Source organism: Mizuhopecten yessoensis, unplaced genomic scaffold (genome assembly GCF_002113885.1).
Source record: "Mizuhopecten yessoensis strain PY_sf001 unplaced genomic scaffold, ASM211388v2 scaffold11121, whole genome shotgun sequence".
NCBI lineage: Eukaryota > Metazoa > Mollusca > Bivalvia > Pectinida > Pectinidae > Mizuhopecten > Mizuhopecten yessoensis.
Genome location: NW_018408890.1, coordinates 534,399 through 560,624, shown reverse-complemented (window position 1 = coordinate 560,624; position 26,226 = coordinate 534,399). Strand labels below are relative to the sequence as shown.

At 32.2% G+C, this 26,226-nt stretch overlaps 3 long non-coding RNA genes across 3 annotated transcripts; 1 reads left to right on the top strand and 2 right to left on the bottom strand.

Annotated features, from left to right (window-relative positions):
* Nucleotides 1–5,337: 5,337 nt before the first annotated feature.
* Nucleotides 5,338–12,714, bottom strand: LOC110466171. Its single transcript, XR_002464711.1, has 4 exons — nucleotides 12,700–12,714; nucleotides 6,539–6,984; nucleotides 6,061–6,125; nucleotides 5,338–5,455 (listed from the first exon to the last, which is right to left on the bottom strand). It is a non-coding gene; the product is annotated as an uncharacterized LOC110466171 (long non-coding RNA).
* Nucleotides 12,715–16,314: 3,600 nt separating this feature from the next.
* LOC110466168 lies at nucleotides 16,315–18,728 on the top strand. Its single transcript, XR_002464707.1, has 3 exons — nucleotides 16,315–16,653; nucleotides 17,363–17,455; nucleotides 18,640–18,728. It is a non-coding gene; the product is annotated as an uncharacterized LOC110466168 (long non-coding RNA).
* A 2,466-nt stretch (nucleotides 18,729–21,194) lies between these two features.
* LOC110466150 lies at nucleotides 21,195–23,005 on the bottom strand. Its single transcript, XR_002464700.1, has 3 exons — nucleotides 22,705–23,005; nucleotides 21,687–21,789; nucleotides 21,195–21,369 (listed from the first exon to the last, which is right to left on the bottom strand). It is a non-coding gene; the product is annotated as an uncharacterized LOC110466150 (long non-coding RNA).
* Between the last annotated feature and the right edge of the window lie 3,221 nt (nucleotides 23,006–26,226).

The following is a 26,226-nucleotide window of genomic DNA, read 5'->3' as shown; positions in this document are numbered from 1 at the left end:
ATTCCAATGTGTAATCTGATGCAATACAGTCATAAGTTACACATTTTATCATTCCAATGCCTAGTCTGATGTAATACTGTAATAAGTTACACAATTTATCATTCCAATGCGTATTCTGATGTAATACAGTAATAAGTTACACATTTTATCATTCCACTGCGTATTCTGATGTAATACTGTAATAATTTACATAATTCATCGTTCCAAAGAGTACAATGAAGTTAGTGTGTAATAAGTTACACATTTTATCATTCCACTGCGTATTCTGATGTAATACTGTAATAATTTACACATTTTATCATTCCAATGTGTACTCTGATGTAACACTGTAATAAGTTACATATTTTATCATTCCAATGCGTATTCTGATGTAATACCGTAATAAGTTACACATTTTATCATTCCTATGCGTATTCTGATGTAATACTGTAATAATTTACACATTTTATCATTCCAATGTGTAATCTGATGTAATACTGTAATAAGTTACATATTTTATTATTCCAATGCGTATTTTGATGTAATACTGTAATAAGTTACACAATTTATCATTCCAATGCGTATTCTGATGTAATGCTGTAATAAGTTACACATTTTATCATTCCAATGTGTAATCTGATGCAATACAGTAATAAGTTACACATTTTATCATTCCAATGTGTATTCTGATGTAATACTGTAATAAGTTACACATTTTATCATTCCAATGCGTATTCTGATGTAATACTGTAATAATTTACATAATTCATCGCTCCAAAGCGTACAATGATGTTAGTGTGTAACAAGTTACACATTTTATCATTCCAATGTGTACTCTGATGTAACACTGTAATAAGTTACACATTTTATCATTCCAACGCGTATTCTGATGTAACACTGCAATAAGTTACACATTTTATCATTCCGATGTGTATTCTGATGTAACACTGTAATAAGTTACACATTTTATCATTCCAATGCGTATTCTGATGTAATACTGTAATAAGTTACACATTTTATGATTCCAATGTGTAATCTGATGTAAGTTTGTAATAATTACACATTTTATCATTCCAATGCGTATTCTGATGTAATACTGTAATAAGTTACACATTTTATCATTCCAATGTGTATTCTGATGTAATACTGTAATAAGTTACACATTTTATCATTCCAATGCGTATTCTGATGTAATACTGTAATAAGTTACACATTTTATCATTCCAATGTGTATTCTGATGTAATACTGTAATAAGTTACACATTTTATCATTCCAATGCGTATTCTGATGTAATACTGTAATAAGTTACACATTTTATCATTCCAATGTGTATTCTGATGTAATACTGTAATAAGTTACACATTTTATCATTCCAATGCGTATTCTGATGTAATACTGTAATAAGTTACACATTTTATCATTCCAATGTGTATTCTGATGTAATACTGTAATAAGTTACACATTTTATCATTCCAATGCGTATTCTGATGTAATACTGTAATAAGTTACACATTTTATCATTCCAATGCGTATTCTGATGTAATACTGTAATAAGTTACACATTTTATCATTCCAATGCGTATTCTGATGTAATACTGTAATAAGTTACACATTTTATCATTCCAATGCGTATTCTGATGTAATACTGTAATAAGTTACACATTTTATCATTCCAATGCGTATTCTGATGTAATACTGTAATAAGTTACACATTTTATCATTCCAATGCGTATTCTGATGTAATACTGTAATAAGTTACACATTTTATCATTCCAATGCGTATTCTGATGTAATACTGTAATAAGTTACACATTTTATCATTCCAATGCGTATTCTGATGTAATACTGTAATAAGTTACACATTTTATCATTCCAATGCGTATTCTGATGTAATACTGTAATAAGTTACACATTTTATCATTCCAATGCGTATTCTGATGTAATACTGTAATAAGTTACACATTTTATCATTCCAATGCGTATTCTGATGTAATACTGTAATAAGTTACACATTTTATCATTCCAATGCGTATTCTGATGTAATACTGTAATAAGTTACACATTTTATCATTCCAATGCGTATTCTGATGTAATACTGTAATAATTTACATAATTCATCGTTCCAAAGCGTACAATGATGTTAGTGTGTAATAAGTTACACATTTTATCATTCCAATGTGTACTCTGATGTAACACTGTAATAAGTTACATATTTTATCATTCCAATGCGTATTCTGATGTAATACTGTAATAACTTACACATTTTATCATTCCGATGTGTATTCTGATGAAACACTGTAATAAGTTACACATTTTATCATTCCGATGCGTATTCTGATGTAACACTGTAATAAGTTACACATTTTATCATTCCAATGTGTATTCTGATGAAACACTGTAATAAGTTACACATTTTATCATTCCGATGCGTATTCTGATGTCATACTGTAATAAGTTACGCATTTTATCATTTCAATGTGTATTCTGATGTCATACTGTAATAAGTTACACAATTTATCATTCCAATGCGTAATCTGATGTCATACTCTAATAAGTTACACATTTTATCATTCCAACGCGTATTCTGATGTAACACTGTAATAAGTTACACATTTTATCATTCCGATGTGTATTCTGATGTAACACTGTAATAAGTTACATATTTTATCATTCCAATGCGTATTCTGATGTAATACTGTAATAAGTTACATTTTTTATGATTCCAATGTGTAATCTGATGTAACACTGTAATAAGTTACATATTTTATGATTCCAATGTGTATTCTGATGTAATACTGTAATAAGTTACACATTTTATCATTCCAATGCGTATTCTGATGTAATACTGTAATAAGTTACATATTTTATCATTCCAATGTGTAATCTGATGTAACACTGTAATAAGTTACATATTTTATCATTCCAATTCGTATTCTGATGTCATACTGTAATAAGTTACACATTTTATCATTCCAATGTGTATTCTTAAATAAGTTACACATTTTATCATTACAATGTGTATTCTGATGTAATACTGTAATCAGTTACACATTTTATCATTCCAATGCGTACTCCGATGTAACCCTGTAATAAGTTACATATTTTATCATTTCAATGTGTATTCTGATGTAATTCTGTCATAAGTTACACATTTTATCTTTCAAATGCGTTCTCTGACGTAATTCTGTAATAATTTAAACATTTTAACATTCCTATGTGTACTCTGATGTAATTCTGTAAAAAGTTACACATTTCATCATTCCGATGCTTATTCTGATGTTATTCTGTAATAAGTTACACATTTCATCATTCCAATGGATATTTTATCATTCCAATGCGTATTCTGCTGTAATACTGTAATAAGTTACATATTTTATCATTCAAATGTGTATTCTGATGTAATTCTGTCATAAGTTACACATTTTATCTTTCCAATGCGTTCTCTGACGTAATTCTGTAATAATTTAAACCTTTTCTCATTCCTATGTGTACTCTGATGTACTTCTGTAATAAGTTACACATTTTATCAGTCCAATGTGGATTCTGATGTAATACTGTAATAATTTACACATTTTATCATTCCAATGCGTATTATGATGTAATACTGTAATAAGTTAACCATTTTATCATTCCAATGCGTAATCTGATGTCATACTGTAATAAGATACACATTTTATCATTCCAATGTGTATTTTGATGTAATTCTGTAATAAGTTACACATTTCATCATTCCAATGGATATTTTATCATTCCAATGCGTATTCTGATGTAATAATGTAATAAGTTACATATTTTATCATTCAAATGTGTAATCTGATGTAACACTGTAATAAGATACATATTTTATCATTCCAATGTGTATTCTTAAATAAGTTACACATTTTATCATTCCAATGCGTATTCTGATGTATTACTGTAATAAGTTACACATTTTATCAATCCAATGTGTATTCTTATGTAATTCTGTAATAAGTTACATTATCATTCCAATGCGTATTCTGATTTAATACTGTAATAAGTTACACATTTGATCATTCCAATGTGTATTCTGATGTAACACTGTAATAAGTTACACATTTTATTATTCCAGTGTGTACTCTAATGCGTATTCTGATGTAATACTGTAATCAGTTACACATTTTATCATTCCAATGCGTATTCTGATGTAATAATGTAATAAGTTACATATTTTATCATTCAAATGTGTAATCTGATGTAACACTGTAATAAGATACATATTTTATCATTCCAATGTGTATTCTTAAATAAGTTACACATTTTATCATTGTGTATTCTGATGTAATACTGTAATCAGTTACACATTTTATCATTCCAATGTGTGATGTAATACTGTAATAAGTTAACCATTTTATCATTCCAATGCGTAATCTGATGTCATACTCTAATAAGTTACACATTTTATCATTTCAATGTGTATTCTGATGTAATTCTGTAATAAGTTACACATTTTATCTTTCCAATGCGTTCTCTGACGTAATTCTGTAATAATTTAAACATTTTATCATTCCTATGTGTACTCTGATGTAATTCTGTAATAAGTTACACATTTTATCATTCCAATGTGTACTCTGATGTTATTCTGTAATAAGTTACACATTTTATTATTCCAGTGTGTACTCTGATGTAATTCTGTAAAAAGTTACACATTTCATCATTCCGATGCTTATTCTGATGTTATTCTGTAATAAGTTACACATTTCATTATCCGATGCGTATTCTGATGTAATTCTGTAATAAGTTACACATTTCATCATTCCAATGTGTACTCTGATGTAATTCTGTAATAAGTTACACATTTCATCATTCCAATGGGAATTCTGATGTTATTCTGTAATAAGTTACACATTTCATCATTCCGATGCTTATTCTGATGTAATTCTGTAATAAGTTACACATTTTATCATTCCAATGTGTAATCTGATGTAATACTGTAATAAGTTACACATTTTATCATTCCAATGCGTATTCTGACTAATATCGAAGTATTTTGAATGTTGAATTTGGTTTGAAAGTAATTATGTTCAGAAATCAGTTCAAACCTTACATGATTTATTACAAATCTTCACACATATTTACAACTGTAATACTAAAGTTTAATGCAGTGGTGCATTTTTCCTTAACATATATATTGTCCGATAACGAAAATGTCTGAATATGTAGTTACGTCTTAGATGTTAAATCACCATTGAAATAGATTTATAATAGATGAAAAGTACAACGCAATATCATAATTAGAAAACGTAGACCAAACATGATGCTACTCCAGAACATAATCTGAACACATCGAACACTGAGAATCGTAGGGCTAATTAATGAAGATAAAACACAAGTCAAGCTGAATTTATAACTTATATTTTAATCACAATACAACGAAAATAACGGAATGTAGTTATCGGTTACCCAAGGGTTATACATATTTCACGTCGCGCAAGAGGTCACACTGTATCATCCTGCCTGGAAAACAACAGAACAACAGTTAGACATATACAAGATAATAAAGGTATAGTTCATGTATATACTCTTATATCGTATCGGTGAAGTCAGTGACGCGGGGGATATTAACACGAATATGCTTAAGGTATCGCTAAGATTGCAGATGCGATACTATTATTTTTCAATATGATATTTCCCGCCTATTAATAACAAAATAAGGTGACTTACGTTCGGCGTAAATACCGGCTTTTGGATCATATTTTGAATTAACTTGATTTTGTCGACCAGTGGAAAATAATCTTATAGACTTAGAAACTTATTTACACGTGGTACACCTTCTTGATGGCTGTCGACTCCTTTGTATTCTATATATTATCTGGAATGTTGTCTGTCCATCCGTGGTGTGTGTTCTTGTTATATTTTCATTTTATGCCGATTTAGATATCGACTCTTAGTTAAAGTCACTGTTCGATATTAATAAACTTCAAACTTATACAATTCAATTCCGAGGACGGGGTATCACCTCCTCTGTTATTATAGAATCCATTCTCATAATTTAGAACTACCGTATATTATATTTATAAAAAATACAGTACTGAAGAAAAGGAATGTGATACCATTCTTACCATTTATTTACCAGCCATTTTGGCGGTCCCGTTCGTCAGATAATAGAGGGCGTAGAGAGTCAGGACTGTAAAATAGAATGCATGTAATGAAGATACATCTGGCGGTTGAAACGGTCAGGTGAAAATGCAAACGAAACACTAATACAACCATGTGCTTCACATTCTGCCGTGATATCTGACTGTTGGAAATATCTTTTTGCACATTGTACCTACATTTTTTGGGAAAAGAATCAGTTGAACATAAGGGCGATGCATGTATGCATAAATTGTTGGTCGATTACCCAAGCACAAACATTCGCCTTGCTATACAATGTAGGGTAGGTATCATATGGCGTTACAGCTATTTGAAAATAGTGCATGTGGATAAAGACCATTACAAAGGAGATTTTAAATAAAAAATAAAAGATATTCACCCCTTAAAATATGTCCTAAATAAATAAATCATCTGAATATCAAACTTATATACAAAAATACTCACATGCACCAATGAGTTCTCCTGTGGTTAGTCCCAAAAAGCCCGTCCGTTGTGATTGGAGGTATTGGCCAGCTAGCGCTCTGTTGTATGCGTCTCCGTAGCCGCCTCCGCCTCCGTAGCCGCCGCCATAACCGATGTTCTGAGACTGTACGAATAGGAATCCCAGCAAGCAGGGAACCACTAGGAAGAGCAAAACGTTGTTCATGATGTCAGAGGTATGACAACTGCTGCTATCCTTAACGCCTGCAACCGAGGGACTGCCGGCCTGATGAATCTCCTAACCAATTCTAACCCGGAGATTGACAGGTTTGGCGCATGTATAACTTTATAATGCCACGTGATGAACTTTGACCCATAGATGTCGGAATTCATGTTGACAAATCACGCTCTGCGCTCCCTCTGGCGGTCAAAGTGTACACTTATTTATATACACGAAAAACCTTTGTAATCTGAAATAGATAAGATCATCTTCGAATAAATTTAAGATTTTTTAAATTTGGGTTGTTTCGATAACTTTGAAAAAGTTTATTTATCAATAACTTACCTATCGTTAACTTCTGTTTTTGTTGGAATAACGTCTTCCTCATCTTTATGTGTTTACAGGTTATCATACCAACATGTCATTCTAACTACCGTCTTCATGTATTTTGGTTAATTTCATTAATTTTCAGAACTAGTAATGTTTTTGCTTGATACAATAATCATTTACTGAAATTTATAGAAAAATAAATGATACATATTGATGTGGTTTCCTTAACAATAGCGTTAATTGTATTAATTCATCATACTAATAAAATGGTATTGTTAAGTTTATTGTGAGTCAAGGCGTTTAGAGGATTGTCATACGTGTCTTACTGGTGATAGTGAAGCAGAAGGTCAGGCATTTTAACAGGTAGTCTATGATTGATACATGTTATGGGTCAATGCCATAATAAAGAACTGCTTCTAAAAAAATAGATCGATGAATGCAATAAATTAAGTTATTTGTCGTTATATTTCACTCGGTTTTGTATTTCAATATAGAAGCGACTTTTGACCTTGCTTTGAGAACATACTGTAAACTAACAGGGTGTGAACCTTTATTTTATTGTTGAGTAAGTTACCGTCTAAATATGTATAGCCAAATATGTAGAAATAAACTATGATTATGTCAATTTTATCCAACAGACAAATGACCGACCAAACTATAGTTACAAGAAATTTCATTAGTTTTATTTTGTTTTTCATTTGAAAATATTGCTGGAACTAAGGAAAAAGTTATCAAGTTAAGATATTTTTAATTACTCCAGCAATGCTTTCATTACATTTTGTATTGGGTAGGGTAAGATATTTAAAAAAAAACCTGCCAATTTACCGAAAACAATACATGAATATTAACTCAAAACTCCACTGTACAGAAGTTGATCGAAATCTGAATATGTGCAAACAGGAGAAACATGAGTTTTTCTTTTTGAAAAGTATCTAACAGTCCGCCAATATTATCGAAAATCACCAACCATAGGTAATAACTGCATGCAAATTAAAATAACCAGAAACGTATAGTTAAGATAAGAAGATCAGAGTGAGCCATTGCATAATTTTACATAAACAGCTTGTTTTCTAATCTGTTTTGTTATTATTATTAATGCTGTTTTATGATTAGAAAGAAAAGCAAGGTTTGTAATATAATAGGGGACAAAATTACTATTTGTAAGATCGATGAAATATACGAATTTGTGATAATATGTTATTTAAAATCTATTTTGTTGACTGTATACAAAACAACACATACAATATTTTAAAAGTGTGCCTATGAATGGCTTCAAAATTGTACTAGATACAATTCTAACTTTTAAAAGTGAAATTCTATTATCTTATGTTAAGGAATTTCGGCCACCCAACTTACTTATAGATTGCAAAATACTCTTATTTGTGCTGATTTAATGATTAATTTATGAAATACGACGACGTACATTTCATAACATTTATTGGGGTAACAGAAAATGTGTATCTCCTCCTGAAGCATCAATTCATTTTAAAACTTTCTTTGCGATATAATTTTAGTTTGTTATTTTTTTTTACCTTTAGAGGAATACAAAAATCAACGGGGTTCCGTTGAACCAAATAAATAATAACGTATCAATTATGTAAACTTCCAGCTTCGTAACATATGTTTTTTAAGATATAAAAAATCCATTTTTTTCAGAGCTAAAATTAAGTTGCTACAAGTAAAACTGTATTAGAAAAGTTATACAAATAATACATATCTAGTTTTTTTTAAATATTTTCCAGATGCGCATTTGCTTTTAAAATTGATTAAAAAACTAATTGATACGCTAAAAGACAGAGGATTTGAAATCACATCTTCTGTATTTGTACTGACGATATTCCGTGTGCTGAAGAATATATCCGATATGATGATACATGGTAGCGTTTCAGATGACGCGCGGCTAAACCTGCTGATGTTAAAGCTAACACCAATTAAGTTCTTGAGATCACAAATTCTTGTTAACAAGTAACATCGTCCGTGGTAAAATCCTTCAGTTTTTGTTTTTGTTTAGACTTATTTCCTGTAAGGCATAATTACAGAAGTGTTATATGTAACAACCTATTCTAGTCTATATACACCTCATACACTTCACGACAGAATGTAACAAATATATAGATATGAATACTAGTTTTTTTCCTTTACCTTAATTTGTTTATGTTTTGAACATTTTTATCCTCTAATTGATTTTTTAATTCGGTGCATTTCTGACAGAATATGTTCACAGTGTTGATTTTTCCTGTTTTAATATCATTTCGGTGATTTTTCCTGTTTTAATATCATTTCGGTTAAAAATTAAAAATAAATAACCGAAATGATATTAAAACAGGAAAAATCACCGAAATGATATTAAAACAGGAAAAATTTGGCTTAACTAATATTAAAATAACTTAGCACAACTATAATAATATCACTAACATGTATTTATTGAGGGTAGATGAGGTTACATCAAACTGAATTTTTCAAATTGTATTGTAAGATAGTTTTTGTTGTTCAATTTATTTAAACAGTGTTTTACGATGTTACTCTCATCAGTGAGATAAATGATTTTGTGATAAAAAGGTGGTATCAAGAAGCATAACTTCGTGTGAAATATAATTGCTGTTTGAATGTGACTCCATCGAATTAGCCTAGTGCAGCGTCTTTCCGCAAGCAAAAACACTCATTATATATAGCAACTACTTTATGAAATATATGTGGGATATTTAATACTATACAAACAACATAAATGTTATTTCTCACTTATAATGTTTTACTAAACATAACATTACTAGTGAACTATAAACAATATCACTACAATGCAAATACTAGTTTTTCATTACTGTTTGAGATGCCAAGTATAAATATTTCTTTGCAAAATAAAGCTTTTAGAGTAAAATTATAAAACACAGATAACAGAAAATACAAAAAAGCGAACTGTAAATTGCCGATTTCTATACAGCGTTTACTGTATAGAAAATAAATATTTATGTAGTAGACCTAAATAATTATTGAAAAACATATTCCTCAGATCCTCCCCAGCACATCTAGCGATAGAAATGATCAGGGGCTTTATCAAGTGGGACAAAGAAGGAGGTCTGTATAGGCATGTGGATGGAATGGTTCCTGAGTCATTAAATGATATAATGCTTAGTATGTTACCATTGGTTACTATATTAATGTCTTTTGTTATCGATAATTTTCAGTCATCTTCAAATATTTGAAAGTATTAGTATTTTCATTAGTTCAGATTTTTTTTTTTAAACAACATCTGTATATACATACATTGGGGATAAATATGTTTCAGGAATGGAGTAAAAAAAGATACTTTTAAGAGCGTATAGTACGAGTGAAAGAAAAAAACTACTCAAGAGTAGCACTGGCAGTAACAGGTTTCGTAATAGTAAATACAAATTAATTTCCATTATATTATTTTGTACCCATTCATAAAGTTTTCTGTTTTATTTTCAAGGTAGGTTGTCTCCACTGCTTCCAATAAAGTTTTGGCTAAAGAACATAGTCAGAAAAATGAAGATGAACATTATTGACATTTTCTTATTTCTAAAACATAGTATATATATTTCGTTCGTTTCCCTTATTAAAGTTTTTTCAGAAACAGTTTTCACATCACCTTGTATATATACCATCAATTGTATTGTGTGCTTATATTATAAATGGTAAATCGTAATCAGATATAAGAATTAAATGATAACTGTGTATGGACAAAAAAATAACATTAATAATCATTACACGTAGTTCCAATTTAATGCTTTGAAATATATTTATAAAGCGTTTAAATAAAAAACCTCTCAGTAAACTTATTTCACATCGTTATCTCGAATATAACAAATGATATCAAACTCTACGTTTTTGATCAGACATAAGTTATATTTTATATTTATATCCAGATTTTAATGTACTTTTGCGTTTTTACTTTTATGTCGAAGCAAACATACAACATTATAATTAAAATTAATAAAAATTAATATGATTCATACTGCCCCATTTTAATGCGCTAATTAAACAACTCTGAGGTAACATTTGTATGTTCTGCGCAAAAATAATAATCCTTTCAACAGTAATGCAATACATAAATACTGATTTATAACAGGCAATTTCATGTTAAGCTAGCCCTATATTTTATTCTATCTTTGCCCCTTAGATATAAAGAGGGCGCTCCTCAAAAAATGTCAAATTACTTCTTTTTATGGGAATTCAATGTTTTACCTTATTTATCGAATTTTAAAAGATTAGCGCATTGACGAATTTGAGCACTTATATTATATGTAGTAGGAAACTGTACACGGAAAGCTTCGTTAGCGGATTCATACTTTAGTGCAATCATTATTTATATCTTAATCGTGAAAAGTGTAAGTTGATAAGATAGGTATATTTACAGTTTATGTTTTGCTGTAAGACTTAGAATGAATACGGGTAGATTATTGGAATTGAAAAAAAATGGATTTAAAAAAAAATAATCTTAAAAACCCTTCATCATATCACCATGTTGCAAAAATAATGAATACAAATAAAGTACTCGAAACGTATCAATTCTTTAAACGGTTTTCGGGGTTCACAATTAATGGACAAAACTGTAATTCGTCATGTTTTTTTCTGCATTCTTTACACATAATTCTTTCTATTAATTCATAACACAAAACGAAAATTTTAAACGTAAGAAATGCACTATAAAGTGTACAAAGTACCATCACCGACACCTTAAAAATGTAACACCGGCCTGTCTTATGACATCATCATCAAGTTATGCTTCTCTATTGTGATATTACAGTCCTTGTTTTTTATCGTTATAGACGCTTACACTTCACACAGAAATACTATTTATTCTTAGGATGGGCATAATTCGTCCTTAACTTTTAACTTGTATCGATGATACAAGAGTTCATATTAGAAATAATCTGATAAACGTTTAATGATCAATTAACAATATATAAATGAAATTCAACATCAAGGAATTTGTAGCTGAAAATTAAATATTATGGTATTGTGTGTTATGAACTAGGAATTACAGCTGTTCTCAATATGTTAGTACATTCTCCAGCGATACCCACGGACCCGTCAACAGTTGTAATTGTTCAAAGGATTAGATTCATTTTTAGTTTTCATATGCATAGAAAAACCTATGTAGCTGGGGATTTATTTTTACGTTTACTCGCAAATACCTGAATACAAGTTCTGTTGATTGTTGAAATTATTACATTCATCATAATTGCAAATATACATGATTGCTATTTAAATAGACATAGTTAGCAGTAATAAGTCTTGACAGTAATAAGTCTTTATGATAATCCAATTTTTGCGATATTCAGTATTTATTTCGCACTTAATGTTATTTAACATTTTTTATGTTACATGTAGTATCGCTTATAAAGCGCCAACAATACGTGAGTTTACTTACTGATTCACAGTATTACTAGAAACTGTTATGAAATCGCCTTAGAAATACTAAAAAACACATATAAAACATGATAGACACATAATGATGATATTGATTAAAAGATAAACACTGATAAAATATGCTAAACATATTTACATATGTTAATACTAAATTAGATATAGATATACTTTATATGCTTTTAGTGTAAGTGAAGGCATTGCTTCTTATTAAATTATTAAATTACCAGAATATATTGTTTCTTACCGAAGTCGATGACGTTTCATCTCACCATTGACCGATTTACTGAAGAATAATCCTTTTACGAATTCACCCTAACATAGTAAAACGAAATAAAGCTGATAGAAAAAAGGGAAATTCTTAAATTATCAAAAAGCTGTCATCTACGAAGTAAATCACAACATTAGTATCTCGACGGGTGCATATAAGAAATAGAAATGTATGTACAACGTACCTAGCGTATAAAGTCGGGAATCGGTATGATATTAAATAACGTTACCGTAATACCTAGTTTAGGTAACGATGATGTAACATTATTTTAGATATGTTATTATATACACATCGCTCTGATTAAATGTGTACCGGTGGTCACAGCGGTCGTGTCATATCCTCTCAAAATAAAAACATATAACCAGTCATGTCAATCTGTTTGTCTGTTACTGTTCAGTTGACTTTTTAACATATGTAACCAGAAACATAAGAAATAAAGCTCAAGTATATGTGAAGACGATTTTAATCACATTCCTCGTCAAATGTATACTCATTATGACTAGCACTATTTTGTCTGTTCATTTCAGGTCAGTGAGTTTTAGAAAACAGATATTTGAGCCCTGGTCCCGTACTCAAAAAACTCGACTAGGAAACGTGCTACAAAAATCACTTCAAGATAGCCAGAAGGTATTTCGTCTAGTCATTGAAACACAAAAATAGGTTATATCTAAATATACCTGAACGGTCTTCATTTTATCTAGGGTCCTGTTTTCAATTCATTACATTAATTATAATTCCGTGATATTAGTCCTGTCAGTGATGCATGTTCCAATCCTTACAAATGATTAGATAAGGCAACACTTTATAACGATTAAATTACTATAAATCTCTTCGGGATGAGAACTACTAATCGCACGTCATGATGACGTAGATGATGGATGCCATAGTCTACAGTGCTACATAACGGAAAGATCACAATAAATTATCTTTGGAAAAATACATTTCATGAGCTAACGGTATTGAGAGGTTACACGTAGTCTGTTTAGAGACATAGGTCATGAGGTAGCCTACACTGCTAACATAACGGAGATTTGTGTAACACTAGTGATGATGTCATAGCGTATATCATTAGTATAGCGCAAGGAAAAATGTTTATGGATAACACTTTCTGGGAACCGCCGAAAAATTTATTATATTCGTGTATCACACCTACTGGTTACTGACGGTAATATATTAATAATTCATATATCACACTTTCTGGGAACCGCCGGAAATTTATTATATTTCGTGTAACACACCTACTGGTTACCGCCGGTAATATCTTTATAATTCATATATCACACCTACTGGGAACCGCCGTAAATTTATTTTATTTCGTGTATCACACCTACTGGGTACCGCCGGTAATACATTTATAATCCATATATCACACTTTCTTGGTACCGCCGGAAATATATAATACTTCATTTATCACATCTACTGGGAACCGCCGTGAATATATTATATTTTATGTATCACACCTACTGGGTACCGCAGAAAATAAATAATATTTCATGGATCACACCTACTGGGTACAGCCGGAAATATTTAATATATAATGTATTACACATACTTGGTACCGCCGAAAATATGTTATATTTCATGTATCACAACAACTGGGTACCAAAGAATATAAAAATTCATATATCATAACTTCTTGAAATCAAAAAAATGTATAATGTTTAATCTATCACAATTTCTGGGTATCAATGAAAATGGACAGAATTCGTATATAACAACTAATAGGTATCAAAGAAAATGTATTTTATTTCATTTATCACAATTACTTGGTATTAAATAAAATCTATCATATTTTGTAAATTACAACTACAGGGTATAACTGAAAATGGATGATATTTCGTATATCACAACTACTCGGTATCAAAGAAAATGTACAATATTTCGTATATTACAACTTCTTGGAATCAAAGAAAATGCATAATAGTTCATTTATCACAATTACTGGGTATTGAATAATATCTATAACATTTCGTATATCACAACTACTGGGTAGCAAAGAAAATGCATAAAATTCCAAGATCACAACAACTCGGTACCGCATAAAATGTATAATATTTCATCTAACACAACTACTGGGTATCAAAGAAAATGTATAATATTTCGTATATCACAACTACTGGGTATCAAAGAAAATGTATAATATTTCGTATATCACAACTACTAGGTATCAAAGAAAATGTATAATATTTCTTATATTACAACTACTTGGTATCAAAGAAAATGTATAATATTTCGTATATCACAACTACTAGGTATCAAAGAAAATGTATAATATTTCGTATATCACAACTACTAGGTATCAAAGAAAATATATCATATTTCGTACATCACAACTACTAGGTATCAACGTAAATGTATAATATTTCGTATATCACAACTACTAGGTATGAAAGAAAATGTATAATATTTCGTATATCACAACTACTAGGTATCAAAGAAAATGTATAACATTTCGTATATAACTACTAGATACAACCAAATGTTTCATTAGTCATAAATTAAAAACTTATGGACATACATTTATATTTCGAATAGTAGTTGTTGCATACAAACATACAAATTGTAAGTACATATAGTATTTAATGGATAGATATTCATAAATACGCTATACTCATTCCTATTTGACAACCGCTAAATACCATTTAACGGGTTATATACCCGGGCTTAAATTTTTGGCGTTTTGACCCCAACTAGAAAATTAAATTTACAAGGATAAATAACTTCGCGGTCTAGACATGTAAAGGAACAAAGTTCTCCCTGTGTTTTAACACAGAGACGGAGCACACGGCATATACAGTGTCGAACAACTGAATTAAAATGCTTTATAACAGCCTACTGAACAACACAAAGCAAATATATTCACTTAGGCAAACCATCAACAAAGCTTTTAACAAGTATGATATAACCTATTTTTATCATCCTGTATTACCCTTGAGGGTAATGAATCGATACAACCACATACTCGCTATTCTCTGAAAAATCCCGCTAAACGGTAATCAAATCCAGTTTCATCAATTAAAACACAGTTTACTATATTTATTGCATTAAATAGTGACCAACACAAGGAGGTGGCCGCGGTAAGTATTAACCGAGATGTTATATAATATAGTAGGAAACTTTGATGAATATATTTTGAAATAAAAGAGATTCAGCATTAATATTAACATTAATTATTACCGCTTTATCCATTTTAATCAAAGTCTTGAGAAGATGTAAGGTGAAATAGTAACTTATCACGATTCGAGGTCACGATTTTGGAGCAATGCTCGCAGTAAACATTTGTTTGGATCATATAAAATTTTGTACTATGGGACAACGCGTGTATCCGGGTATAACAGATGAGCTGTCACATGACAGAGTGGATGAGTAAAGATTGTGGACGGATGCTGATCACGTTTAACCTAGTTCAACTTCCGCCTAGCCGCAGGGACGCTTGTGTCTATGGAAGGGTCAAAATTGATAAGCGTTTCGAGGCTATAGATTTATCTATTCCTCCTGATGCATTTTCATCAATTAAATTATTTCAGAAATATTCCACCAGGTGGCGATGTAGTTGTGTTGTCAGTTAAAAGCGTTTCCGTGACATAGATGAACTAATCTCCGTTGTACAACTGGTTGGAGATTCACATTGGTGTGCCACTCCACTGGTACAATCGGCCCAGAACAGTCCTACGAGGGGAGGCATCATGAACAAGGTTCTAGGACTCATTGTTTTGGCTTGTGCCACTCTGTACGTGGTCGTCCAATGTCACTACGACTACGGTTACTCAGGGTACCCCCCTAACAACTACTACGGAGGAGGTGCACAACAACAACAACAACAACAATATGGATCAAATCGGTTGACTAACTACGCACTGGCCAGAGCCTATTATGACGATAGGGTTGAAAACAAAGGTTTATTCCGTGGCGGCTCTGTCGTATCAACAGGTAATATTCTTGTGCTTTTAAGTTCTCTTAAATGTTTCAATGTACAAGAGTAATCTTCCTTTTCATGTTAAATTATGAATGCTTACAAATTATATACTGTCTTTTTCATCTAAAAAGGATGATATTGTATGATTAGCATCAAGTAATTTGTTTGACATTTATTTATGCATACTTTTCTTGTTTCGAAATGATGGTCATGAACTTTTCCCTTTTCGCAGAATAGGTTAGTTGAAATAAAACATACTTCTGCGCAAAGTCTCAAAAAAAGGTCATATATAAAGTTATGATATGAATGGTTAAGTTTACGGCAAGACAAAATTAGTTGAGGAATATATATAGCTTTATGTGAATTTCTCTTTATCTATTTTATGATGTGTCAAATCCTTAATAAACCAAACAATATCACACTGCTAGCTCTCAATACTAGACTATAACAGGTCTGTAGCATACACGAAAATAGAGAAATCAGAATTGATCTAATAGCTACATATTATTATATTATGCTTACTATTGATAAAAACCTCTAATTTCACATTGATGTGACTTTATGAAAAAAAAATGATTACAGGAGTTATGTGGCATTCGGTATTTCAGTACTAAAAATGGAATGATGGTTTCTTAAAATTACCAATTTTTGAATGAAAAAAGGTTGTATTTTTTTCAATTATTTGCTATCAAAGTCAAGCTTACGTTGTGTACATTTTTGCAGCTGCCGCCCTTCTTTTCTTATGGTATGCGTTTAACGGTACTGGAGGCGTTCTGGGATGAAACTAAGACCCATTACGGTAGCGTATGTGCCGGGGTAAGTTTAACAACACCTTTGTGTAAACGGCGAAATGACGCATGCAATAACAGTGTTCCTTATTCCATTCACCACCTTACTGAATATCACTCGAATCGCCCTGCATTTTATTCTCCAAGTTACTGACCACCAGTCAACTCGTCCTTTATTTTTGTGTTGCACGTTATTTACCACCAATCAACCAGTCCATTCGTACTCTACTCTATTCTCCCGCGTTACTGACCAACAGTCAACTCGTCCTTTATTGTATTTCCCGCATTACTGACCAACAGTCAATTCATCCTTTATTTTATTTCCCGCGTTACTGACCACCACTCGATTCGTCCTTTATTTTATTTTCCGCGTTATTGACCAACACTCAATTTGCCCTGTATTTTATTTCCCGCGTTACTGACCACCAGTCAATTCATCCTTTATTTTATTTCCCGCGTTACTGACCACCACTCGATTCGTCCTTTATTTTATTTTCCGCGTTATTGACCAACAGTCAATTTGTCCTGTATTTGATTTCCCGCGTTACTGACCACCAGTCAATTCGTCCTGTATTTTATTTCCTGCGTTACTGACCACGGTCAATTCTTCCTGTATTTAATTTCCCATGTTACTAACCAACAGACAATTCGTCCTGGGTTTTTTTCCCGCATTACTGACCAGCAGTCAACTCGTCCTTTATTTTATTTCCCGCGTTACTGACCAACAGACAATTCGTTCTTTATTTTGTTTTCCTCGTCCTGACCACCTCTGGATTTTTGTTGCTGCTATCTCTTAGTAGTTGTGTGATAAATGGGCATATCATCAAGTTCCTTTAGAACGTTAATGTAATGTGCATTAAATGGTAACGGTTTTACGATAAAAAATAGCATCCATCTAATTTCACATCTACACAATGTATAGACTTAAGTAATGCAATGTGTTTTCCACGTCACAAAGGATCTATAACGGTGGCTGCTTCTGTGGGGACATGTGTGTTATACACGTGGTATATTAAAACGAATTTTATATTTAGTTTTAATAATAGATAAATAAAAATCAAGTTTCCTTTAACAGTCAATAGTATAATTTCAAACAATCGTTAGTTTTAGACAGTTTTTGTCGAAGATTTATTTCATATTACTGTATAGCAAGGCCTAAGCATTGTCTACATTATATGAAACTGCCTTAAACATTTTTGCTTTTCTTTACAGGCATCTACTGACGGTCGAAGACCTCTTGCGTGATGTTAAATTATTCCATCGTATTTGCTTGTGTGATCATTAAAATATTCGTTAACTAAGTTCGCTCTTTTTTATTCTTACAAAATGTGTCCGCAAACATTTGTTTATGATATGCTCATTATGCACTTACTATACAAGGCTTAACAGGAGTCCATATCTAGCAGGAAATATATCAAATCGAGCAATAAAATTAACAATATTGTATAAATCTTATTTTTTCATAAACTGAAGTAAAAAAAAAAATGTGCGGCTGAATGTTAAAACAAAAAGATGAATTCCAATAGCATGAACACTTACATGAATTGTAAAGTGGCAAACAAGAAACGAAAGTCATAATCATCATAATTAACACTTAAATGGAATGTAACGTGAACAACACAAAACAAAACTCATAAGCATCATAATTAACACTTAGATGGAATGTCACGTGAACAATACAAAACAAATGTCATAATCATCATAATTAACACTTAAATGGAATGTAACGTGAACAACACAAAACAAAAGTCATAATCATCATAATTAACTCTTAGATGGAGTGTAACGTGAACAACATAAAACAAAACTCATAAGCATCATGATTAACACTTAGATGGAATGTAACGTGAACAACACAAAACAAAACTCATAAGCATAATAATTAACACCTACAGCAAAAATGTGCAAGGACAAACAATATATCATGGGTTTTTGACTGAATACGGAGGACAAATCTAGGATTCCAAACTACGTGTGACACACAACTAAATAATAACTTATGTCTAAGATCGTGTTATCTCAGTCGAAGAATTAAGCTTTTGGAACATTGTCCAACCCGAGGCGAAAGCCGAGGTTAAGACGTTACAGAATCTTAGCACGCGACTGAGAAAACCAGATCCCGCTCTGTCGCAGGTAATCTGTGGGTGATTATAACAAAATTGGGGTTGTTGATTTCAAAATAAATGTATTGCGATCATAATGTATCAAATTTAATTGATGATGTTTTGTAACTCATTTTAAAAGTAGGCCACTTCTGCCACCAAAATTAAATCCCTTACACATTTTCGACATAATCTAATTTTAACTTCATCACCTTATTTTTTCTATCAGTATTACATCCCATTGTCACAAACAAGCACTAAGATCAGAGGTTTATTAGTTGACGCCATATCATCGGCTACCAAAGTATGTTGTATTACATCACATTGACACAAAGAAGCACTAAGATCAGAGGTTTATTAGTTGACGCCTGACGCCATATTATCGGCTACCAAAGTGTATTGTATTACATCACATTGACACAAACAAGCACTAAGATCAGAGGTTTATTAGTTGACGCCATATTATCGGCTACCAAAGTATGTTGTATAACATCCCATTGACACAAACAAGCACTAGGATCAGAGGTTTATTAGTTGACGCCTGACGCCATAGTATCGGCTACCAAAGTGTATTGTATTACATCACATTGACACAAACAAGCACTAAGATCAGAGGTTTATTAGTTGACGCCATATTATCGGCTACCAAAGTATGTTGTATTACATCCCATTGACACAAACAAGCACTAAGATCAGAGGTTTATTAGTTGACGACATATTATCGGCTACCAAAGAAGGTTGTATCAAGAAACTTTCCCCCAAAACTATAACGGCTTATATAGATATAAAGTATTTTTAAACAAATATCACTTCATGTAACTAAATATTCTATTGACATTTTGAGAACCTTGGATGATAGTGTAGTTTTAACCGAATATCTACGATGATATGAAATGAAGCCAAAAACGTGGAAGCAGCCACATGAATACTTCAGTAAATCTAATCAAATAAATTTCAATGGTGGAGTGATATTGCAACATCTATTGCAAAAAGACTAAATGACTATTAAAAAGACGTAGGAAAATACACAATAAAGTGTCGCACCTAACGGTATGCATCTTATGCAAATCAGACTCATTTTAAAGATCGATATTGTGCCAATGAGTTGGACTGACAGGACAAAATCACAATACCACAACTTCATTCAGCGGGGATTATAAACATGTGACAAAGAGGTTTGAATAGCGTCAAATTAAGCAAAGGTTATAGTCATTTATAACTAGTCAGCAGTGACCTACTTCAGTAATGTTTGTTTCAAATAGAACATTCATGCATTGTAGTTGTTACTACAACAAGAATAGTTTGAAAATCAGCATTCCAGTCTTTCTCAAAGTTCAGAGACAAAATAAGCTCTTACGACTTATTTTCAACTTCAACCTTTTTTTCTTCTTTGCAGTGACCTATTGATAAAACATATACCTCGTTTTCGTGATGACCTTACCCTATATTTTATTTCTACAAACAATAAATACGCTTACCAGCTATGGCCAACTTAAGAGTTACAGTGTGCATCCTTCCTTTAATGAATTTCTTATGTTTAGAATTAACGTTCTCGCAACAGCTGAAGTCAAATGAATACGCATATAATTAGATATATAGGGTATACGCATATAATTAGATATATAGGGTTCAACGATATGTGACAAACGTAAATCAAAACTTTGGTCTCTTCGCAAACTCTTTATTTATACAATAATAAAGGCACATCTTTCACAGAAATACAGAATGTCTTTCACGGAAATGCAGAATGTCTTTCACAGAAATGCAGAATGTCTTTCACAGAAATGCAGAATATCCTTCACATAAATACGCAAGAAAACTTTGGCTGACTGCTGTAGACCTGAAAGTAATCAAAAGGAAGATGTTCAAGTGATGAAATGAACTGATCAATATTAGGACACAAAGAAGAATATTCCACTTTAACATGGTTCCAGAATCACATGACTTTTCCATATTGAAATTAATGATATTGGTTTATTTCATTATTAATTGGTATCATAAAGAATGCGTAACTAAACTGATCGTTGTGATGCTTGGTATTAATTTGATTAACGTTTGCTATTAATTAACGATAGATGTACATTGGTGTTACATTTATCTTAGAATCTGTGTTTAATTTTCGTACCTGGTCTCTGTGTACTTTTCTGTGTAACTTACCCCTGTGGTTGAACAATATGTGGCGGTGTAGGTTGATATTTCGTTTATCCTAGGATCTGCCCGGTATAGTTAAATAGGAACAGAACGACAAAGAACCCGATGACTGTAAGACAAACCAAAATAAGTTAAAAAAAAAAAAAAAAAAAAAAATAGTATATACACACTGTCAAAGTACTTCAAATAAACAAGATAATTCATATTATGAAAAAATCGTTGAGTATAAACATTTGTGTTTTTCATGGTTGTTCTGAAACCACAAAAACAAATGTAACAAATTTATATTATAGTCCTGGTCGTTGTTTGTTCAATTCGGGGTACATATATCGACGAACCCTAGGGAAGAAAGGCCCAAAAACATTTCACGCTATAGAGTGATACCTTCAGTCGGGTTTTTTTGTATATATAACCTATATTAGAGAGAATTATCTTTCGGCGTTAAATTTTGAGGCAAATCAATTACGAATCAATTTTCTCTGAATCTATTCCTACAAAAACAGGGGCAAGTGCTAACAAGGACTTAGTAATAGGAACCGTTAGGTTATTGACAGTATTTAAATACCATACCTTTACCGTTCACAGTATATTTGTACAATATCGACTATGTGACGGTGGTTTTCAAAAGTAAACCGCCACGTATTATTGGCTATAATACAGATGGGTGCGTGTATTATTTTCCACAAATCATGCAAATTAAAACATATTTCCAACCCTCCGCCCTTAACCCTCGGACCTTAACCCTCCGCCCCCAACCCTTCCCCTCCCCTTTTGTTTAATATTCACAAAAAATGACATGATTATCCTCCTTGTGCCCCTAAACAAATTAAACTTGAAAAAAGGAAATATTTTATACTATAATTGTGCAACTTTAAACGAATCAAATACATATATAGTAACCTTAATGATTAAGTAATTAAATATCAGCCATAGTAAGATTTAAATCACTAGTTAAAGTTAAATAAACAAAATAGTTTATCAGATCCGTTATAAATACAATGTACACAAACACTGTTGTACTTACAACTACTAAAGATGGCGGCCGTCTTCATCCTCTCGCGGTCGTTACCGTAATAGCCTCCGGCCTGGGAGCCTATGTAGGGATACCCTCCGTATCCGCCATACATTCCGTACGTTCCGTACGTTCCGTACCCCCCGTATCCCCCGTAATGACCCTGGATGGTCTGAATCAGAACAAAGGCCAGAAAACAGGGGATGACAATGAGGAGGATCCCTTTGTTCATCTTGTCTTGTGATGAATTCGGACTAATTTCTAAATTTGTCCAAGCTTGTTTTGAATCAATAGACAGATTAAGCAAGAGACTGAATTTATCCAACTTTATTGGTCCTATTTATACGTTCTGCTTGTTTTTCTGTGTGGTACATTATGGCGGATCACAACTCCCCGTAATATCTATCCTTGTATAACACAAGGACATGTACCTTTCCTGTGTAACCATGCCAGGGGCTAGTAATTAACTTATCGTAATATTAGTACTACTGCTGATATCTCAATAGCATGCCTCGTCGTCATGTACGTCAGCACAGCACAAACTAACGTGAAATGTTTACCTTATTTTACAATATAATCTTCTCATTCATTTTGTTCTGTGTAGTCTCTGTTGTTTTGTCTTTTTTCTGTCTTCTTGTATCAAGTTGTACGTGGGATTGTACCTTTGTATATATTTAATTTTGACCATAGTAGGGGGTTCTCCAGTTTTAGCTGGGTTAGACCATAGTAGGTGGGTTTTCCAGTTTTAGCTGGTTTAGACCATAGTAGGTGGGTTCTCCAGTTTTAGCTTGATTATACCTTTGTATTTGGTTTCTCCAGTTTTAGCTGGGTTAGACCATAGTAGGTGGGTTCTCCAGTTTTAGCTGGGTTAGACCTTAGTAGGTGGGTTCTCCAGTTTTAACTGGGTTAGACCATAGTAGTGGGGTTCTCCAGTTTTAGCTGGGTTAGACCTTAGTAGATGGGTTCTCCAGTTTTAGCTGGGTTAGACCTTAGTAGATGGGTTCTCTAGTTTTAGCTAGGTTAGACCATAGAAGGTGGGTTCTCCAGTTTTAGCTGGGTTAGACCTTAGTAGATGGGTTCTCCAGTTTTAGCTGGGTTAGACCTTAGTAGATGGGTTCTGCAGTTTTAGCTGGGTTCGACCAGTTTTAACTGGGTTAGACCATAGTAGGGGGGTTCTCCAGTTTTAGCTGGGTTAGACCATAGTAGGTGGGTTCTCCAGTTTTAGCTGGGTTAGACCTTAGTAGGTGGGTTCTCCAGTTTCAACTGGGTTAAGTAGGCGGGTTCATTTAGTTGGGATTGCACCCTCGTGTATCTTTCATTCCTTGTTACCATGGATACATTTTGTGTTTTGTTTGATAATGAGGGTTGGTTGGTGGTCTCTGTCTCCAACATTAGCTTCGATTGTTCACTCGGGTATCTTATGTTTTACCTTAGGTCTTAATGGTTTAGTATGAGTCTAGATTGTATTTTAACGTAAGGTTCTGTGTGTTTAGTTGGAAGGTTCTCAATTGTAAACTTGTATTGTGTTCCCAGCGACCTTTTTTAATATTTGTTCACCTAAGTTTAGCAAGAAGATCATCTTTTGTAGGATTTCCTTCCCTGTTGGTGTTGTTTTTGTTTCCTTGTCTTTTTATATTAAATTTGATGCTATGGTGATTTTAATATTATCATTTAATTATTCTAGCATTCATACATATCAATAAGTATATATTCATTTCATTTTTAGTTTTTACAGAAAAAGAATTATAGAACAATAGATTAAACAAAATAGATACATATTTAAAGGGTTATTCACAATTGTATATATGTATGTAGGTACTAAAAAAAGACAAAATATTAGTTGTAATTATTGAGGGTTGGGTGGTGGTCTCGGTCTCCAAGTTAAGCTTGTATAGATTTTTAGGTATCTTTTTTTTACCTTAGGTCTTATCGGTAAGTATGGGTCCCGATTGTCTTTTAACCCAAGGGTTTTCTATTTCATATTTTATTGACAAATTTTATTGTCCACATTGATGATCTTACTTTACTGTTAAAGCATAAAATGAAGTAACAAACATCTGTTTGTTTGGATCCGGTGGCCATATAGGAACATACTGTTTTTATTACTTATGCCTACATGTGTGAGTGATTTGTTGTTGTACATGCCACCTCCTTTGATACAGTTTTCCACCCCAAAGACGCGCACAACCCTATACCACGTTCGCCAGGTGGATGCCAAAATAAAAAGAAATGGCCAGATTTGGATTCGAACCCGGGACTACCAAACTGTAGACGGGCGCTATACCAATTGAACTACATGGTCACCAGCGTTCGACCCAGTCAAGCTCCACCAAATTATAAAATGGAAACTTTCATGTTGGCTTAATTCTTATTTGCTTATTATAGGCAGATAGTAATTATAGTATGACAGGCGGAAATCATTGCAAAAAACTACTGGCCGTCACATAAGACGAGAGAACACATGGTTGTGGTGTAGTTGTTTAGCACATTCGATATGATTTTCTCCGATACATTGTATTCAATCATAGGGTTGAAGTGTTTAATTTTAATGAGAAAATTAAGATTGACAAAACACATGTTGATATATCAATTTCAAATGATCTTTTAATCAAACTACAATTAAAGCATCTAGGAAAAATCATCGCATTCTCTGTTTCTTTTATTAAAAATTGCGATGAAATGACAATTTTAATGGTTAATGTAATTTTAACAAAAATGTTAGAACTTCGTAATTGAAATACACTAATATTTTGGATTTTCAAAATAGCTACGAAAATTTCTACAAAAAATAATTATCTAATTTTCGGACAATTTTCAGATGCATGGAACTCTTGAAATTGATCCTAATTTGTTATAATTAATGAAACTGTTACATTCTATCAAAGCGAGATTTGAACTTGAATTAAACCTCAGAGGAGTAGACCACTAAACTGAAAAGAAAATGAACAACGTTTCTAATGTTGGTGTATTCAATATGTCATTTGTTTGGATGTTTCCTAGGTTAACTGGGGCGCATGTAAACAAACATGACATAATAAAGTTCAGATCAGGTGAAGGGAAGACAGCACAAAATTATTATGCTATCAACCCTAAGGCGGGACCAGTCAAACATAATCACAACCAAACATATTACGTCATCAAGACCCTAGAAACGATCGTTCAATATACGACGAACTTCAATACGTAATCAGAACTAACAACAACTATATAAACTGAAGTGTAATTTGTTTAGTCAGTCTCCGAGTCTGGCTGTCCTGAGAGATTCAAAGATTCAATTATTTATAGTCTCTATTGACTGTAACAAAGTCAAAGCGTCAAGATGAATAAGACTTTGATTTTGATCATGGTCCCCTGTGTGGTTATGTTTGTTATCATACAGTCCAGTCAAGGTCAATATGGATACTCGTATCCTGGTTACGGTGGATACGGCGGGTCCGGGGGGTACGGTGTCGGGGGATACGGCTCCAATGGACTAATGGGGGATGTGAAGAAAGGATTGGGCTTGTTTGGAGGCGGTAAGTACAACAACAAAAA